The 18,740-nt window shown below is 40.2% G+C and overlaps 1 protein-coding gene across 3 annotated transcripts in view; it reads right to left on the reverse strand.

Moving 5' to 3' along the window:
* LOC133955526 (tumor protein p53-inducible protein 11-like) overlaps positions 1-18,075 on the reverse strand; it is a 35,074-nt gene extending 16,999 nt beyond the window's left edge. The window contains exons 1-2 of one of the 3 annotated variants that reach the window (XM_062390395.1): positions 17,946-18,075; positions 12,820-12,895 (exon numbers count right to left, since the gene is read on the reverse strand). The gene's annotated coding sequence lies outside the window, so the exon portion shown is untranslated. Of the gene's footprint in view, positions 1-12,819; positions 12,896-17,464; positions 17,881-17,945 lie in introns of those variants that run through there. The other 2 variants (XM_062390397.1, XM_062390396.1) reach the window with 2 other exon arrangements.
* Positions 18,076-18,740: the final 665 nt, after the last annotated feature.

Genomic DNA, 18,740 nt, shown 5'->3' on the forward strand with positions numbered 1-18,740 from the left:
TTCAGTTCCTTTTATTTAATATCCTTAGAACTCTTACCTGTGCTTTTGTTCTTGCACAGCGTAAAAATGCAGTGTTGCCCTTTGCCAGTTGCACTTGCAACAGCATTTCTTGACAGATGCCATGATGTAAGTCGCTGATGACATATAACCACTAGCTGCATGTTGTGTTCACCCTGATTGTGACCCTGTCTGAGGTGCAAGTTAGTCTACTACTTAGTGTTATGGCGACATACATATGTACTCTATTTGTGAACCCAAACCCATTGCACCTCGATGATAAAGGGCTCAGAGACTAAGAATATTAGAAAAAGGAGCTGAAAAAAGGAGACAGCAGTCCACTGTGGGTGGCCAAGATTAAAATTCCAACAGACACAGAGGATGTATGGAGATGCGGTCAAGATAGAAAAGCGGAGTATACAAATAAGTGGAAGCTGTTTACAGGGGTGATTTGGAGAATTACTATTATAGTATTGCTTTAAAATCCTTAGAGTTCTATTGACAAAATCTTTATCGTTGTACCTACAGGGACGTTTATGAGTGAGCGCATAAATGGTCCAGTAACACACAGGCTCTTCTTTACCATTGGAAGACTTAGGCACAGCACCTAGACATGTATTGCAGATTTGTAGTACTCTGGAGAGAAGAGAGGAGAATGAACCAATTGCTGAAAACAATGTACCAGTAATAATCACAACTCTCTCTCTCTGTTCTTTCTGCAGACTCTGTGACAGAACATGTGCTGTGGATGTAAAAAGCTGCTGAACATTGGGGAGATATATTGAGGGACTTGAGGTGAGAACTCCCTAGAAAGATGTTCTGTAATAAAAAATAAATAAAAAAAAGAATAATTGGATCACACGGACAAAAGCAGTGTGTGGGTGTAAAGGATCAACTGTGAACAAATGTGTTACTCAAAATAAGAAAGCAGATTCTACAGCCTGCTCATGGCCTCCTCTTTTCGATAAATAACCAGAGACACAGTTGCTCAATAGTTCCTAAGTCCCCTCACCACCATGTTTGGGATCTCGAGCAGGGCTATGTGGAGCCGAGATAATGACAAAAAAAAGAAGAAAAAACACCAATTCAACTCAACAGACTCTAGAAGCAAGTGAGGGCAGTTAGTCGTGAATGACATGTCTTTGTCTTGTGTGCACTTACAATGATTGACTGAACTCAGTAATCGTATTGCCTCTCGTGGTTAGTGTTAATGTTGTGGATTTCTCATTGCCCTGAGGTATATAGGCGCTTCACCACATTGTGCTTTCAAGCTGAAGACAGGGAGGATCAAGTCTCCGTGCTCTATTTGAGTTAAAACAAGCATCATTGACTCTCAGGGGATTACAGTAAAGTAATCTATCTATCTATCTATCTGTCTACAGATCCACAGTGCTAAGGAGGTGCTTGTTTGACTTACTGGTTCAACTCACTTAACTACCTTAACTACCTCATCTAGCCCTGAGGTTGGAAAACAATTGGTGACTGAAAAATATATGAGGGATTACCATAAAAGTTTATACTCTGACATGAATGGTTCCCATTTCCAATTGAACGGAGTTGTCACTTATCTAGTGAATTACATCTATGAGATGGATGGACGCACATTTTGTAACTGACTTGCATAGTTCTCTGACAATGTATTATATGGATTTATGAAATTATGTGTGACCTCATCTACACACTGAGAAGAGGAGAAAGGCATGAGTTCCCTTGATCCAGAATATCATGACTGTCTTGTGCCCCAGGGGAAGTGGATGTGGGTAACTGTGGAACTTTACTTTGAAGTCTCAGTTCTGCAACAAGCTAAAAAAAAAAAACAGTTCAATGGGAGATGCAGACATGCAGAGTTGCAGCCAGAGTTTCCTTTCTTTCGTAGCGGCTGGCATTTTAAACAGTCAAACTTATACGTGGTACAGCTTCCAATTGCAGAATATTTTACAGATATACATCAATTTTTCAACATCTTCCTGATTCAAAAATGAATGCCTGATGATGGATATGGTGCCGTTTATTTTCAGATCTAAATCGTCTACCTTCATTTTCTATTATCAATGCAAAACTCTACAAATATTTCAACTCCAACCAAGCACCGTCAATAGAAATAGAATTAAACACCAGGGTTGTTTTGAAAAGGTGAAAAGTGTTAATTCTGTTTATTCTTCTACCAACAAGGGAAAGATGAGATAATATGAATTGCACTAAGAAAATAAACCCTCAAATTTTACTACGAGTTGAATGAACACAGTTCTAAAACGACAACAAAAACAAACCTCTTTAAAATATATTTAGTCAGTCCTTGTAATTGTTTTCAGATCAGAAACAGATTACTAAGAGATAAACATGAAGAGTCTAAAATGGCCCAAGTCTTAGTTGAGTGTGGGCACATGAAGCGTACATCAGATATTGCAAAATGAGAGATAGATCCATGTCAATGTATCCAGTTATCAAGGGGCGATGAAACTCAGATTTCTTCAAATCAGCTAAAGTAATAGATTCCTTGCCTGACAGATGCTGGCTCTGATGTAGTGGAAATTACAAATGAGGTTCAATTGTGGTAAAATAAAGAGAAAATTGATGAACACAGAAAGCAGAGCTTACTACAGCTGGCGGCATAAACAAAAGACAATGGAGGAGGCAGTTAGTTCCTGCCTTGAGGTCTTGTCTTGAACAGGCTACCAATACATGGAAACACAAAAGATCTGGAAATGCAGGCGATCTGTGTTGACGGCTCCTCAGTCACTATCAATGGATTATTGTGCATCTGAGTTGAACAGATAAATGGTGTTGTGTAATCATCTGGGAACATTCGACATGAGATGAACTCGCCCTAATGAATCCAAGGATAAGGAGATCCCTGTCTAATATTCAGTTATTACATCACACTAAACCAAGGGAATTTACCCTCTTGTTGCCTGACTCACTCTGACGTGATTACGCAAGCGTGTTGCTGGAGAGATGTCTGAAGATCTTTGGGTAGTTACACACAGAGCAGAGCATACAAGCAGTAACTGATCCTGTGATATGATCTTAGTACAGCATCTATGAAGGCATGGTTTTAACAATGATTTTACAATGATTATGATGTTAAAATGAACATCCTGATGCTGTTAGATACTGTCAGTCAGAACGTGGATCTCTGAACAATTATTTCAAGCACTATCCAATCCACTCAACCGAAGGGATTGTGGATAATGACGGGGTTCACAGGACTGCAGCCCACCATCCCTCCTGGCATTGCTACTTCTCCTTGGTACATCAACCACTAGGAGAAACATATCACATATCACACTTGAATACTTTATTTTTGCAATGCTGGGTTGCTCCCAGTTGTGTTAAACTTACATGTTAAATTAGACACACTATAAACTTGGGAACATTTAAGAATAAGGCTACAAACAACCCATATTGAAACACTTTCCACTTCCAAGCTCATTCTGGAGGAGCCAGTACAAAAAAAACAAATCATAGAGTGAGTGACCGAAGTACGACTTGACACTGCTTTATACCTTATACACAATGCACTTATATTTATTGGTATGTGAAACAGCCAGGTGGTTTATTTGTACCATCTCTTACTCAGTGCTCATGTGGGGTACAGGAATTGGGAGGGGGTGCTAGGGATTGTTTGGTGTTTCCATCTCTGGAGGCATCCTGACACGGCAGGCTCACCGTGAGGCCAGCTCAAAAGCAGTGAAGACATGTTGAGCTTAAGCAGAGCTGACACTTAATGCTGCCGTGCAGCTGGGAGGTAAACAATCGCTTCCCAGGAGCAAAACCGTCGATAATAAACTATTCATTCATGTAAAATATAAACACATCTTTTCTAATTTGTTTATTCAGTAAAAATAAAAGTTTCCAGATCAGTAAAAATAAACACCAATTTGTCTGTCAAGTCTAATATCCGTTGATTTTTTGTCAGTGAACGGAATCAGCGAGGTATGTACTTACAATTAATCTGATTTGCTCATCTCTGCCATGGTCTGTTACTTCAGTGTCACAGTAATTTAAAGATGAGTTATAATTACAATTACACAGAAAATCAATTTAAAAAGCAGATCCTGTCATCATTACTGTAACTAATGACAAATCAACCAAAGCTACAACACTTTCACAAATTATTTTAAATCATGCCAAAGCTTGAAAAAGCTATGGACTTTAAATAATTAAACTATATACACCCAGTCATCAAGACAATCAGTATTGTTAAGGCAGGATTTACTGAATAACTGCAGTATTCCACTAATAGCATGAACACTGTTCATAACTCACAGGGCAAAGTCTGACAAAATGAAGGCACAGGAGGTTTAGTGGAGTCAAAGCAAGAAATACCAGATGTCAAAAGCTTGTCGTCCAGGGTAACTGTTCACCAGGACTTATTAAACCATCTAATGAGGCATTCTTTAATGACACACAACAAGAACTTATTAGCGGATAAAACTCTGCAAACCCAAATACTTTCTCCTCAGGACTGCTGGGAGATTACAGGAGACTTCTTAACTTTTCAGGGGGAACCACAAACACTTCATCACAGAGTTGAATGGTGCAGTGGCAGTGAAAGGGGTTGTGTTACTGCACTTTGTGGATTCAGGCAAATTACATTTAGCTTTAACCTGCACTGCTACAATGCTCTACATTTTCCCTTGCAGGTCACAATTAGACTCATCACTTGCATTACCCTTGAAATAGACTAGCAACAGACCAAGTGGTGGTAACTGGGCTGGGCAGAACAACAGAGGAATCATTAGGGTTATGTGGTTGTATGGAATGTACAAGTGCATCTTAATAAGAGCAGTGAGAAATATATTAAGTATAATAAGTAGATGGCAACTAGTAATGATCAGTTAAAGCAACATTATTAAATCTCAGCGGTGGTTGATTTGTTTTTTTTCTTAACGTTCCTCTGCTGCAAAGAAATAAAATGGACTATTTCAATTGTATCACATTTTACAACATAATTTGGTGTTCTGTAGCTCCCCGGGAGTTCAGTCTCTACCAACACTTCCATTGATATATTTATACACAGCCCACTGTGGCCAGATTAAGAAAATGGTTTTCCTCACCTTCTGAGAAATGGTTAGAGAAACAAGCTTTGAAAAAATCCCTGTACAAAAACCCTGGGGCAACAGGCCCATAGCTTAGGGTAAGAAATTCAAGAAACAACTAACAAAACACTGTCCGGTTTTCTGAACCATTGATCAAAAATAAATTCAGCAGTTCAGCTCCTGTTGTAGACGGAATTCATCAAACTTATTTTTTCACTTCTTTGATTGACTCTTAATGTCGACCATAAACATACCTAACAGTAAGCACTAATCCCTATAAAGTATGAAGTGATATTTTGATGGTACTTTATCAGTTTTTCTGCTGCTATTATTTCCCACAGCTGCCCACCACAATAAAAAATCCATGCATAGTCTGTATACACTTCACTGTGGGCATTTGTGCAACACGCAAGCAGTCCAGGCAGGCAGACCATCGCCCTAGCTCTATATACTGTTGGATGAGTACTTAGTGTGTGCTTGTTTGTGTCCCAGCTATGCCAAGCGTGTAGGGTAATCAATACAACCAATCAACCATCTAATCCAATAGTGGTGACTTGCCCTGGCAGGCGTTTAGATAGTTGGAAGGTCTGTTTTTACTCTCACAGTTCCAAGTGCTGTGACTAACCCTAATGGCATACACTTATCTGTGGCTGCAGCAACATGCTGGAACTGATCTCACACAACAGGAGAAAACCACTCCCAACAACAAATCAGCCACCTACAACTGTGTCACTGGTGCAGACAGGGTGGAGGGAAAGATGAGATCAAAATCCCAACATAGAGAGACTGGGTGGGACCCATATTTAAATAGTGTTTAAATGTTAATGGCTTGGTTATACTGTATTTCAAACACTCTGTTTAAAAAAAAACAAAACACCACACATGATTAATAAATGAGACAAATTTAAGATTGTTCAAATGAAAATGTTCTTAATCCAACTAGTATTCAGTAGTACCCTCAACTACCCACAGTCACAGTGTGCCCTTCAGCCTCAGAAAACACTGAATTATGCAGTTCTAGGGCCAGTTGAGAAGTATTTTAGCCAGTTTACTCAAGCAGACCAAAGATATAATTCTAAACCCTGTCCCACACTACTGTATATGAATCATGCGACTAAGCACTTTGTTACCCCGTTTAGCTAAGTGCTATACAAATTAAGTTATTATTATATTGTTATATAAAAGCATTGTAATTTTGTTTTTTGTTTTCAAACTCTCTACTTAATTACTCTAAGCTCTCTTTCTGTCTTTCCTCTTTGCTTTCTTCTATTCACTGATCTTTATGACGACAGAAGAACTAATCAGGGAGGAGGATTATCTGCTACTACAAGTAGAGTGAACATGTTTCTCAGTTACTAAAGGTAAATCCTCATGGTTTGGATATTTTCTTTGCAAGTCAGTGAATTACGCGTTAAAGCAACTGAAGACTATGAACAGCATTCAATGGAAATACAGTCAGTCACTGATTCTTTAAAGTTGTACCCTAGTGAACTTGTTAAAGTACCGTTTGTGTTGCCGAGGACAACCGCTTCTGGTTGTAGACATACCGTCTTAAGAACAAATCAACCAGGGTCAGTTTATCCATAATTAAAACAATGTTACTTGAAGAGAATATTGATCCATGAGGTGCACCAATAAGGCAAGTTCACCCTTGCTCAGCCTGCTGGAGTGCTACCTGGTTGCTAGGCAGCCGTGCCGAGTGACGAAGACGACTCACTTGCAGGATCCTTCTGCGTCACAAGGGATTAGTTCATGTGGAAATAATTGTAAGATAAAGGGTCAAAAAGAGATCCTTGAAATATCCATCATATTGCCATTTGAGTTGTCATTGTAAAAATGTTATCCTTTGCCATCTCACCTCCTCCCATGAACATGTGTAATCAAGCTGGTCATATATTACTGGGCTCATCATTCTAGCCTTGATAGTGATGATTGATGCACACACACGTAGGTTGGTTCACACAGCAATAAAAACACCTCCATTGCTTATAAAATTCAGATGAGCCGATAAGAGTATTCCATACTAAAAGCCACTAACATCAACATTAGTGTGCAGGTACACGTCAATTTTTAAGTGTTAGGCGAGGAGCTCATAAGACCAAGAACAACAAAAATCCATTTTATTAGCATGTCATTTTCCTAATTGGCCTGTGTGGAAAAAAGACCAATTTGTGTACCTCAAACTGCTAAAGCATTGAAGCAAATATCAACCAGTACATGACAGCAATTACCAAGAATGTGCCATTTCTTTGGTTTATAAAACACAAATGTAGTAATGACTTAGGCTTGATCAGGTAAGCCAGAGATATTTCACAGTCTGTTCTCTGCTTTAATGGCTCTAAAGACCGCCACATGGAACATTTAACAGACATTTAAAAAGCTTTGTGTCCAAAATCTCTTTTGTGAAAACACATTCTTCATTCTCAGAGAGGCCTTCAAACTCCTTGATTTACTACTCAAACCAGTCTTCCTAGATACTATTTCATCCTGTCACTGGCACTTGTTGTTGTTTTACCATGCCATGTTTTCTGTCAAATTACTTAAGAATCTGACCAAGCCTTTGATGTATTACACTGATCAATTTTCAAAACTACAGACACAATGAGGTTTGTGCTCAGGCAGTGCAGTTTGCTACTCAGCCCTCATTCTCTCTCAATAGATCAGCCTCTTGTGATGCAATTGAAAATGCGTGCAGTGTTTCCCATAGACTGTGTCAGTCTGACAGAGTCTAATTTGTCACGCCACAGTTTAATAATGATGCAATTTTGTTTTGACACTTCTCATAACACAGAAGAATCTCTAACTTTGTGTTTCAGACCAGTGCTTCACTGTAAAACTGTGTGCAGCACTATCTGTCCCAGTCTATGTCTCCCTTTGAGCGGTTGCACATGAGAGCGTAGTGGGTGCATGTTACACGATCACATTGATCTACCCTTATCAGCCAGTATTATTGCCCAATAGGCGCTCTTGCTTTTTGCTTTGCCTTGAGTCACTTAACTCAATTTCTGCAGATAAACAGCAAAAAATGAACTGTGTGGGTTTTATGACAATACAAAAAACAGTCGGGCCATGACACTGTGTTACACCTGTAAGACTGACTTAACACTACAGAGCTACTCAGAAGGTAACTAGTGAACTGATTACTTCAACATTATACAAATTGTACAAAAGTAATACATTCAGATTATTTCCTAGCTGTAGTTCTGTGTTTGAAAGTCTTCTCTCGTGAGATTTATTCCTGCGAGACACCTCGTTTCCAAGCCATAGGCCCCTGTCTGAGACAAAGAAGCCTCATATCATCATTTCATCAGACTGCCATTCTGTTACCCTGCTCAGATCCGATGACAGAAATACTTGAATCAATGCCCTTTATCAGAAGGCAGAGCACCTTCCATAAACAGTGCAATACAAACAGCTGCATCCATAGCGGCACAGACACAAACAGCTCCTGTTACTATTCAGACTCTGATTGGAGTGTCCATCACTCTCCCACACTGTGCAAATAGTAAAGGTTATGAAACATTGCCTGTTATGACCTCGCTCAAATCTCAACCCTCCTCTAGTCTAGGCTGTCTGCAGAAAGTATGAAACAGACTTAAAATGTTGGGAACCTCTAACGACATGTCATTCAGCACTAATTAGTTTTAATTACAGGGATAGCGAGGGTTATGTATACTTGTGTTGGTGGGCAGCAATAAGTTGTACAAAAATAATCAACTGACAACATAATGTCAGTCATTTTCTGTGAGATGATAACTCTTCTGGGAAATCATATGTTTTTGTTCAGCCTACAGGTTTACAGAGGCAGTAGACACAGCTCACTTTGCAAGTAGTCAGAGTGACGTAGAATAAGTCTCTGTTTGTTGTATAGCAGCAAAATGTGTTGGTCCTAAACAGCTCTGAAATACCTCGTAAGTCTGGCAGTGGCAAGGCATGTTTGTGTGTTTGGAGGCATGTGTGCAAAGCCTCTGATGTACTCTACTTAAATCACATCCAGGAGAAGAAGGTTTCCCTTAAAACATAATCATTACTGCCAGTTTTGTCACTCTCTATATTGTTAACCCATCCTCAGATATGGCAATGCTGTGTCTTGTTAAATGTGAGCGCGCCCCCACACAGCTTGCTAATCAGGTTTGTGTAGAGCACCCAAATGCCATGAGGGCTCAGCTGAGTTTACACAGAAACAAATGAGGGAATCAACCTTAGCCAACAGCAAATCGTTGTCTGCACAGAATGGTTAGTTCAGGCGTGATGAGGAAGACATCTAATCTGGAAATAGGCAGGATTTGTGTCCTGGACCTGTTAACCCCAGATTATTCCTTTAGCAAGAGTCTGGTTGTGAGGATTGGAATCAATTATAATAAAATGTCTCCTGTCAACTGCAGAATGTTGCTCACTTCCCTGCTTCATAAAAATCAGAAATCACAGTCAGTCAGCCATTGTACAAAATCAACAGATATAAAACCCTTTAATAATTCAGTTATTTGCAATTAATGATGCAACTAAGAATTAATTGATACAGATTAATTATTGTTTATAATTGTGACTTAGTAAAAGCTCTGGTAGACAGACAATTAAACAACCAATCCAGTTGGCAAGTTATGTCCTGCAGCTTTTTAATTATATAAAGGCAAACTATTAGTTCCTAGCTGACAATTTAAACATCTCACCACCCATTTAATATTTGGCTTTTGCTGTAATAAGCTTGACAACACAATATTTCAGAAAAGATTTACAAATTATAGTGTTGTTTATGTTCAAAAAACAACAATAGTTCTTTTTTTGAGAATGACCCCAGCCATTAAGGCTCTGGTAAATCTTGTGTTGCTGGAGTACTGAAGGTTTTGTTTTCGAATGCTGGTATTCAATTTCATCGATGCGGGAGGAAAAAAAGCAACACCATCTATTAAAATGAATTTGTTAAAATGGAAAAGGTGAGCATGGTCTGGTGTTTCTGTGCAGCAGTATTAGATTAATGGTGTTAAAAAATGGCATTGTTTACAGTGTTTTCAAAGGTGTCCTTAGGCAAGGAAGAAAACGTGTATGTGGATCTTGCAACAAACACATCCACAGATTATGGATAACTGTAACTGTGTGTTCCCCTATACTCAGATTCTTGAACTATCTATCTGTGTGTCTGTTGTGAATGGACAGCGAGTACAGTCCAGGCCCATGCACTCAGCACGCTGGGCACAATGCCTCCAGGACCTGCATGTATATACCTTATGTATATGGAGAATAATGGCGGTTTGAGGGACGTTTAGTTTTGGTACCTGCAGCAAGTGTTACTCTTTACAGCACACCAGATGTGAAAGTGTAGAAAAGCTGTGGTAGGGTGAGTCTGAAGTCTATTAGTTACATATTCCATGTTCAGACATGACCAATGGAATTGGCTCCAGAATCTACCTGTAGTCTGCCTTTCACACATGCACAATACAGTGGGAGGTTCTCTGCACAGACGCGTTCACAACAGCATCAAATCCTCCGCATTATCCTGCCAAGAGTTAGAGCAGGCATGTGCGGCGGACAGAGGCAGGAAGTGATGTATTAACCCCGCTGCTGAGATCATGTGATTATGTCTTATGTCTTATGTGTATGACATCACTTTTTCACCAGGAGAATTTTGTTTTTGCTTGTCATATTTTAGAAGTGTTGTCAGACCCCAAACTCCACTGAATCCAGTGGGGGATCCCCCGTTGCTATTCTCATATAGCTAGGGCGCAAGCTTTGCTAATTAGGGGGCCCTTCATCATGCATGTCGACCAATAAACTGTACATCGTGCTAAAAATCAAGAACCAAGGGATGCTTTAAAATGACGTCACAAACGTCACAATTCTGTAATACATAGTTCCCATCCTTCTCACATGTTTTCTGTAAACACCAACTGACATGTAAAGTTTGTTAAGAATCAAAAGGACAGATTTTGGTTAGAGCGGCCTTTAAACATCCTGCTGCCCTGTGAATTGGGGCCATAGATTTGTGGATGTTGTAGCAGCAGCTGTTACCTCCCTGTGTTTTCATGATCTTTTTACCATATGTTGTGCCACAGGCAAAAGCTTCTTTCACCATCTGACTTCGGCGTATGTTGTAAGCACTAAGCTGTACTATTGTGGCTCTCATCTGTCCAGTCTTCGTACTGTTTGACAGGTAGAAGAGGCGAGTGGTGTTTTGAGTCTGTTCTACTGTTTTCTGGTCCATGTCAGAATCTTCATGTCCAAACTCAGTCCACACAGAAGTAGCCCCTCTTTTAAGTAAGAGCTCCTCATTTTGTCTTGGCTGGTCAAAGTCCTTTTTCCGACTCATATATTGTTCCTCCATGTTTGTGTTGCCTTCTTGCAAATGTCCTCCTTCTATCTGTGCTGTGTGAACGCAAAGCATCATCCAAGACTCCAATTTTTAGCCCAATGAAATAAACCCTGGAGTATATTACACAATATACATTTTTCTATCATCATGCAAATTATATATATATATTTATATATCCTAATGCAAAGCCCTATGAGACCCTTCTCTGAGGTACATGGTTTGTAAGCAATGTTGACAACTGTGTTCTGCTTACATTACCTTCTGAGACAGTTTAAAGTTTAATGTCCTTCCTCTCTGTATTCACTGTTGCTATGTGGTGCTCAGCTGTTTTTAACATCTTTTTAATATCATTCACAATGAGATTTGTTTTCAGCCAGAAAGACTGCTTATAAATTGCTTATCACGGGTTCCCATGTGTTTGTGCCCAACAGCTTGTGTTCCAGCTGCTCCTTGGCTCAGTGACTGTATTAACACTAATGCTGAAACGTTTACTGTAGCTGAGTGTCTGTGATTAAGTGCTGTGTGTTTTTAGCATTCAGTTGTTTCTAGCGCCCTCCCTGTTAATGTCATAAATTATGACATTTCATAAAGTTTCATAAATCATGTTAACTCCACACAGAATTTTAACCAAGAACCGTCCTGCTGTAAGGAAATAATGTATTTTCTTACTGTATCACAGTGCCCCCACCCCCACCTATTTCATAATAGACCAAAAGACTTTTTACCTTTCTCATGACATAAAAGATATCTCTCTCTGAATCACAGAAACAAGCCCTGAAGGTACAGACTGCTTTGACAGTGAGCCCCCTTTTACTACGTTTGTCACAGAGTCTACTTTAATGAAACAACCTAGAGATTAACTGAAACGTGAAGTGATCCATGACGCACTGAAGAACACGCACTACAGCAGCAAAAGTAGCAGCAGTTCAGTGGGATCCAAATGATCAGTGACGAGCTGCTGCTAGGTTTCAAAATCGAAGTGTAATCAGTGAGTCAATGAACGGGACAGAACGACAACAGGATGAGGAAACCATGCGGCTCTGAGTTGATGGGGTAAATCTATGACGAGACAAGGCTGCCACCTAAATTTTTACATTTAACATCTTAGATATTCAGATTTCTTACCAATGGGGTCAGTTAAGCCAACGTATAATGCGTGCATTATACGTTATGCTGAGGAGAAATGAAAGGAGACTTTGTCCAAATGACAAATGGAGAGAATGTGAAACCATAAAAAAAAAACGGTTCTGTGCATGCAATCAGAGAAGCAGTCAAAATAATCACAATGCTCCACTGTGAGAATGAATACAGACTCCTCACAACCAGTCTCCACAGCAGAGCTTGTTCACCAGCTGACAAGCACAGCCTGGTATATTCCTCATTTCCAGTGACTGCAGGCCTTTTCCCACACACTTTAAAATGACTAAACCATATACATGCGTGAAGTGAAAAAAAATTCCAACTTTGACTTACTTAATTTGGGTTCGTCAATTGAGGAAGATAATGCTCCTGCTTTTCCCAAGGTCCTGTGACGTCCTCTGAACTTTACCTGTCAAATGAAAATCAAATAATAACATATTATAAAATGAAAAACACAAACTTATAGTCTGAAATCTCTTGGAAGAATAAACCAGAGATTGTTTGAGAAAATAAAAGTGGATGCGACTCCAACTCAAGAAAGCAGCAGATATTTAAAGCATTGCAATAGGAAGTAAAGGGTTTATCAAAGATGATGAACCCAAGATAACATTTTTTAGTGAAATGACTTGCCCAATATACACAGACATTTTCCACAATGTTGTCCCGCCACTCAACAATGGAATTGCTTTTCTGTCAGTTCCCCAGATACAATCAATGAGTTGAGCTGCTTCTGCTGCCATAAAACAGCAAGGTCTGAAAAGCAGCATATGGTCTCAGCTTCTCTAATCTTGTTCACTGGAAATAAACATACTAGCGTGTGTGCTGTAGGGTCGTTATTAAAGCCTAAAGCTACACCCCTGTCACACTAGCAAGTAGGAAATTAAAAGCAAAGATGCCAGGAAGAAAGCCATCCTCCATGGCAGAACAATACTGCTGGTCCTTAGAGACAGACCAGAGGTCGGCGAGTGCTGGAAGATGAAACTAAATATAGCTAACCACCATCTTGCTTAGCTCAATCATATTTGTTTCTATTCTTAGACTCAATCTAAAGCAATAATCACCAAATCAATACAAGAAGAAGATACCTACTGTAGGGAGTGCTGTTCTTGGGGAAAATGAACAACTTATCCATTATTAAATTATCGTATATAAATAAACAAGAAAGTCTTGTGGCAAAGATGCTGATCAGCTACTCACGGTGTTACTTTGTCTGATCTGAAAGGAACAAGTGCCTCAGGCAGTGAACATACTATTCTCACAATACAGAGGCCTGCAAGTGTACATTGGTAGAGTTGAACTATAAATAAATTCAACCTAAAATTACAATGCTCACAGTTTGTGCTATCGGTGGGCTTGGTAGGTCACCCTCTGCTTTGGCTAGCCAGCATGCAGCATGCCAGGAGTGTGGGAAAGACCTGTGGGGATTCCCCGAGCTGTACCCAGTGCTAGTCCTTGCTTCAGTGCCTCTCCACAAAAACCACACAAAGACAAAAAAAACGGTTTCATGTACTACTGTGTAACTCTCCAAGGATCATACCAGCCTCACAGTCCAGCTCCACTGAGACCAGATCAAGTCTCTATCCATTTTCACTGCGTTTGGTAGAACATATAACACAGCTCCCACCAATAAATCCCAGCAGTGAATGCGAATGCTTTCAACAAGGAGGCCATAACAAAGTGTAATATTTAAAGTGCACATGTATGACGGTGTTTACCAATGTAAATGTGTAACATAGAGCAGTGTTGTTGTTCAGCCTGAGGACCATTAGTGATCTAGGTGTTGGCTGGGACATGATATCCTGCAGCCACAAGTATTAAACGCATTAAAGAAAAAAGGTTATCAGACATGGCCCATTTAACAGAGCCACTTCTTAATTCTGACAGTAGATTGTTACTCTATTAACTCCGTGAAAATACCTCATGTTTTTATCATGCTTGCTTTGAATAAGATGACAGGGATGCTGTTGAGCACACACACAAGAAGGAAACATTGTTGGTGGCTGCTTCAGTGCAGCCACTTTTACAGATGTTCAGATACTGATACCACCATCAGAAGTGCCTCAGATACTGCTGAAAATTCAGGACATTGACGATTGGGCAAATCTATCTACTGAACCGATACCGGATCTTTAAAAGGTCATTGGTCTTATCAATCACTAAGTATTCACTCCTCGATAACAGCAGTTGCCCTGTACTTCCACTGGAAACTACTGTTTTTAGTGGCGAAGAGAAGGGGCTTTCCAGTAGTGTAGCAAAAGCCAGAGCTAGCTAAAATGTAGACAATTTGACAATAAATTAAGACAGATAGATAATATAATAAGTTCTAAGGCATTAATTCTGCATATGTATTTGTTTTTCAGCTTGGGTTTAGCCTAAGCCAGGCCACACAGCAATGATAGCAATCATCACTACCATACAGCGTTTGTAGCATACAGCTTTTAAAATATGTAATGTTAGTTTCCTACTTATTACGGCTGATAGTCCGGGTATGGGAATCCAAATCAGGAAGGGTAGATGGTACCGAAATATCGCTAGACACTACCTTCAACAGACATCCATTGTCGCTTACTCCGAGCCTTTTTTAAGATAACTTGGGGGCATTTTTGCCTTGATTGATAGAACATCTAAAGTGTGAAAGGAGGAGAAAGAGGGGACGATAAGCAGCGAAGGGCTACAAGAGAGAGTGGAATCTGCAGCACATGGAGCACCAACTCTAGCAGGTGAGCTACCAGGCTCCTTAACTCCACGACAACTTCATTAACTTCCATCAAGCTGAAAATGAAGTCACCATGGTCGTTAAGAACAGAGAAGAATCCCTACTTCGTTTTTCCTGATTCCTGAGATTGGAAATCCCTGCCCAACCACAGAGCCTGGGTAATATATGGTTTCCTGATCACAACCTGATTAAAAAAAACACTCATTTATCTCCTCATTCGACATCACACTTCCTTACTGAGAGTTATCAGGAATGTATTAGCCACCTTGTTGCCGCCCTCATGTTATTGACCGACTCAAGCCTGCACCTTGGGCCTGGTTTTCTGTTGTGTGTTGGAGTGCTGGCACCAATACAAACATGAACAAGCTCATGTACATTACGGAAAATTACAACAGCCTCTTCTTCCGAGTAAACAAACTGGGCAGGTGGAGGTTGTAAAATGAGTTTAACCTACTTGTCAGTCATCCGGTCATCTGACCTCAAAGGAAATGAACCTGAGACTTTCCCTGCAGACTGGTGAACAGGACGCTACAGCTCAGTTCACAACACCAACAACATGAGTGTTCATGAGAGCGCTGCTTTATTGCTGAACTGCACTTTAGACAAGTCTTGACATGTCGAACACTAACCTGAATTATTAGATGTTGAAAACACTCTCACACCAAGGGCTTCATGCCTCTTGAGAACAGCCATGACCTACTCCACCAACTGCCCTCTCTACCTTTACAGTCAATTTCTGACTAAATGTTGCATAAAAGTTCAATGGAGAGGTAAGGTGCGAATGAAACAAACGTTTTTCATTTCCATACAGACATTACAGCACACTGACCAGCTTGTTATGTTGGTCACGGTTCAGGTTATTTAGTCTTTTCCCTTTGAAATTGGCATTTATGTCTTTTCCAGTTCGTTTGAAATGGGCTATGAAGCATGGGCAGAAAAAAAAGAAATCTTAGAAAAAGTTAAAAAGGATGTTTGAGGAAATAACCCAGTGAAGGTTTGCAGTAATATGTCTGATGATGAAATGTCTACTGCTGCTGTCAGTCAGTCTTGGAAATGTCAATGGGTGATAAACAGTTAAAAGATTTAACTTGTGACGTTGCCAGTCCTCCCTCCCTCCCCTCTCTCTCTGAGACTTGCGGGATTAGACCTCACCAAATGGACACTACACTGTGGTGCGGCACACACTCTCCTTAAAGGGAAGCATTAGGGATGTTTAAAACAATGTCTAGTTTGTTAAGTCCATCCTCGCCGCTAACACATCCACTACGTCTCAATCACTCTCTGTTTCCAGATGCACCAGACGCTTCCTGTCACCTAACAAAGGCCCACAGTCACATTCCATGCACCATGGCGCATTAAAATCGGTCCATATGTTTTTATTGACTCGTAATTGCAAATGTTTCCACAACAGTGGGGCCTCAGAGTCAGTGACAGTTTGGGTCAAACTAAAGCTCATTATAGAGGCTACAACATGTAATCACAAATGCAGCTCTAGTTGAGGCATCACTAGGATTATTTCATATTCAATTCCTGCCAATATATCCCCTTCACCTACCTCTTACACGCTGGATTTTTTTCAGAAACTTTTTAGAATTGTTGTTTGGCCTTGTTGGAGGTATGAGCCCTACAGCGTAATATTCCTGTCCCTACATTTTAGCTTTAACAGTTGTTAAGTTGTTTTCCTAATACTGCTGCCAAGGAGGTTATGTTTACCTCGGCCAAGCTGTTAGATTACACTTTCATCCGTGTTTGTTTGTCAGCAGGATTACCCAAATTTACTGGACAAATTCCTACGAAACTTGTTGAAAGGATGAGGAGCGATGACGAAAGAACCCATTAAATTTGGGTGCAGCTGCGGATCAAGAAAATGTCTCTCAGCTTTCTTTAACACTCTGAGATGGGGCATATTTTACAAATTTGGTCGATTTCTCTGAAAATAAATCGATGGAACTTGATTTTAAAATAGCAGGCATGAAGGGGACTGGTATTTATGAAGGTGGACAACTTAGTGAAGATCCAGATCTTAAATATGCTTTCATGAGTTGGCTGTGTGGCCCCGGTGGAGGAATTCTAGTTTAGCCTGATAAATGAAAAACAATTATTACCCAGCCTTACTTATTAAGCAAATAACTTACTAAAAAAATTAAAAAAAAATAGGAGCCGATTCTTTTAAAATAACAAACAATAACCTACAAAAAAAATAAGATTTGAAAGTAGAAAAATGTTGGTCTGGTTAAAACCCACCAGGAGAAAACTACTTACATGTTGTTATGATGAATGAAGACAACAGAGAACAGAACAAGCACGCACATGTTTAGGGTTGCTGCTGAACCACTTCACAGGTCCTGTTAGTGGGGTGGGGTGCAGAAGCGCTACCGTTACTATGTTTACACATTTTGAATTAAAAAAAAAGCATCGAGAGGTACTTTCCTTTCAAACCTGTATACGGAGTTGTTTATCTTTCGCGTTATATTTGACAGACACGACCGCCACGCTCCCTCCGCTTCTCCTCCAGCTCTTTGCTCCACACGTCCCAGTTAACGAAAAACTACAGCTACGACCAAAGAAACACTCAAACAACACACGGAATCGAACGCGTCCAGTTCAAACAGTGACACGCTCTTTCTGTCAGGGCAGCGAACTCTCCCGACACACACACGCGAAACATGGCTGCAAGCGAGACAGAGTCAACCCGGAGTTTGTGGAACACGCAGTAACAAAAGACCAAAGGTGCGAAACTCACAGCGGGAGCGGGCTGGTGTCCGGAGTCCGTCTCACAGAGGAAGGGTCGCTGCTGGAGAGGAGAGTGTTCGGAGAGAAGGGTGTCTCATCACAGCGCTGAGAGAGGGAGGGAGAGAGAGAGAGAGACAGAAAGAGAGAGAGATGCCGAAACCGTACCGTAAACATCCGAAAGAGCACACACACACACACACACACACAACTTCCTCTACCGTAATATTTCACCTAGAAGCGCGCCGTGAAATTGGTCCACATCTGCTATAAAAACCTCATGAAACAATGGGTTAGTCAGTGGTTCATTATCCTACAGCGGCCCAAGTCTTATAGGAAACAAACACACAATTCATTTGTAGGGTGGTGACCTCACTTATTGTCCTGACCACCTGACAAGTTGCACGTCAAACGTCAACAGAACATTAAATCTTGATGAACGCAGATTACTTGTGAATCTGTGTATTAATGTCGTGCGACAGAACCAGACCAGTGAATCTGATCAAACATTTTGTTTAAAGGTGATGGATATTTCGTGATGTGCACAATAAACATGATGAACACAGAAATGCATATATTGTTGTAGGAAATTGTAGATTCAAATATTTTACATAAGGATTTGATAATAACATTTTAACTCTTATCGGATCTTATTGCTAGTTGATTCAAAGCAAAAATCAATCACTGATTTTGTTGACGTTGTGGCTTAGGATGAAGAGTGGCCATTAACCTCAAGATCGGTAGTTTGATTCCCAGCTCCTCCAATTTGCATGTCCTTGGGCAAGACACCGAACCCTATATTGCCTAG

Source organism: Platichthys flesus, chromosome 6 (genome assembly GCF_949316205.1).
Source record: "Platichthys flesus chromosome 6, fPlaFle2.1, whole genome shotgun sequence".
Classification (NCBI taxonomy): Eukaryota; Metazoa; Chordata; class Actinopteri; order Pleuronectiformes; family Pleuronectidae; genus Platichthys; species Platichthys flesus.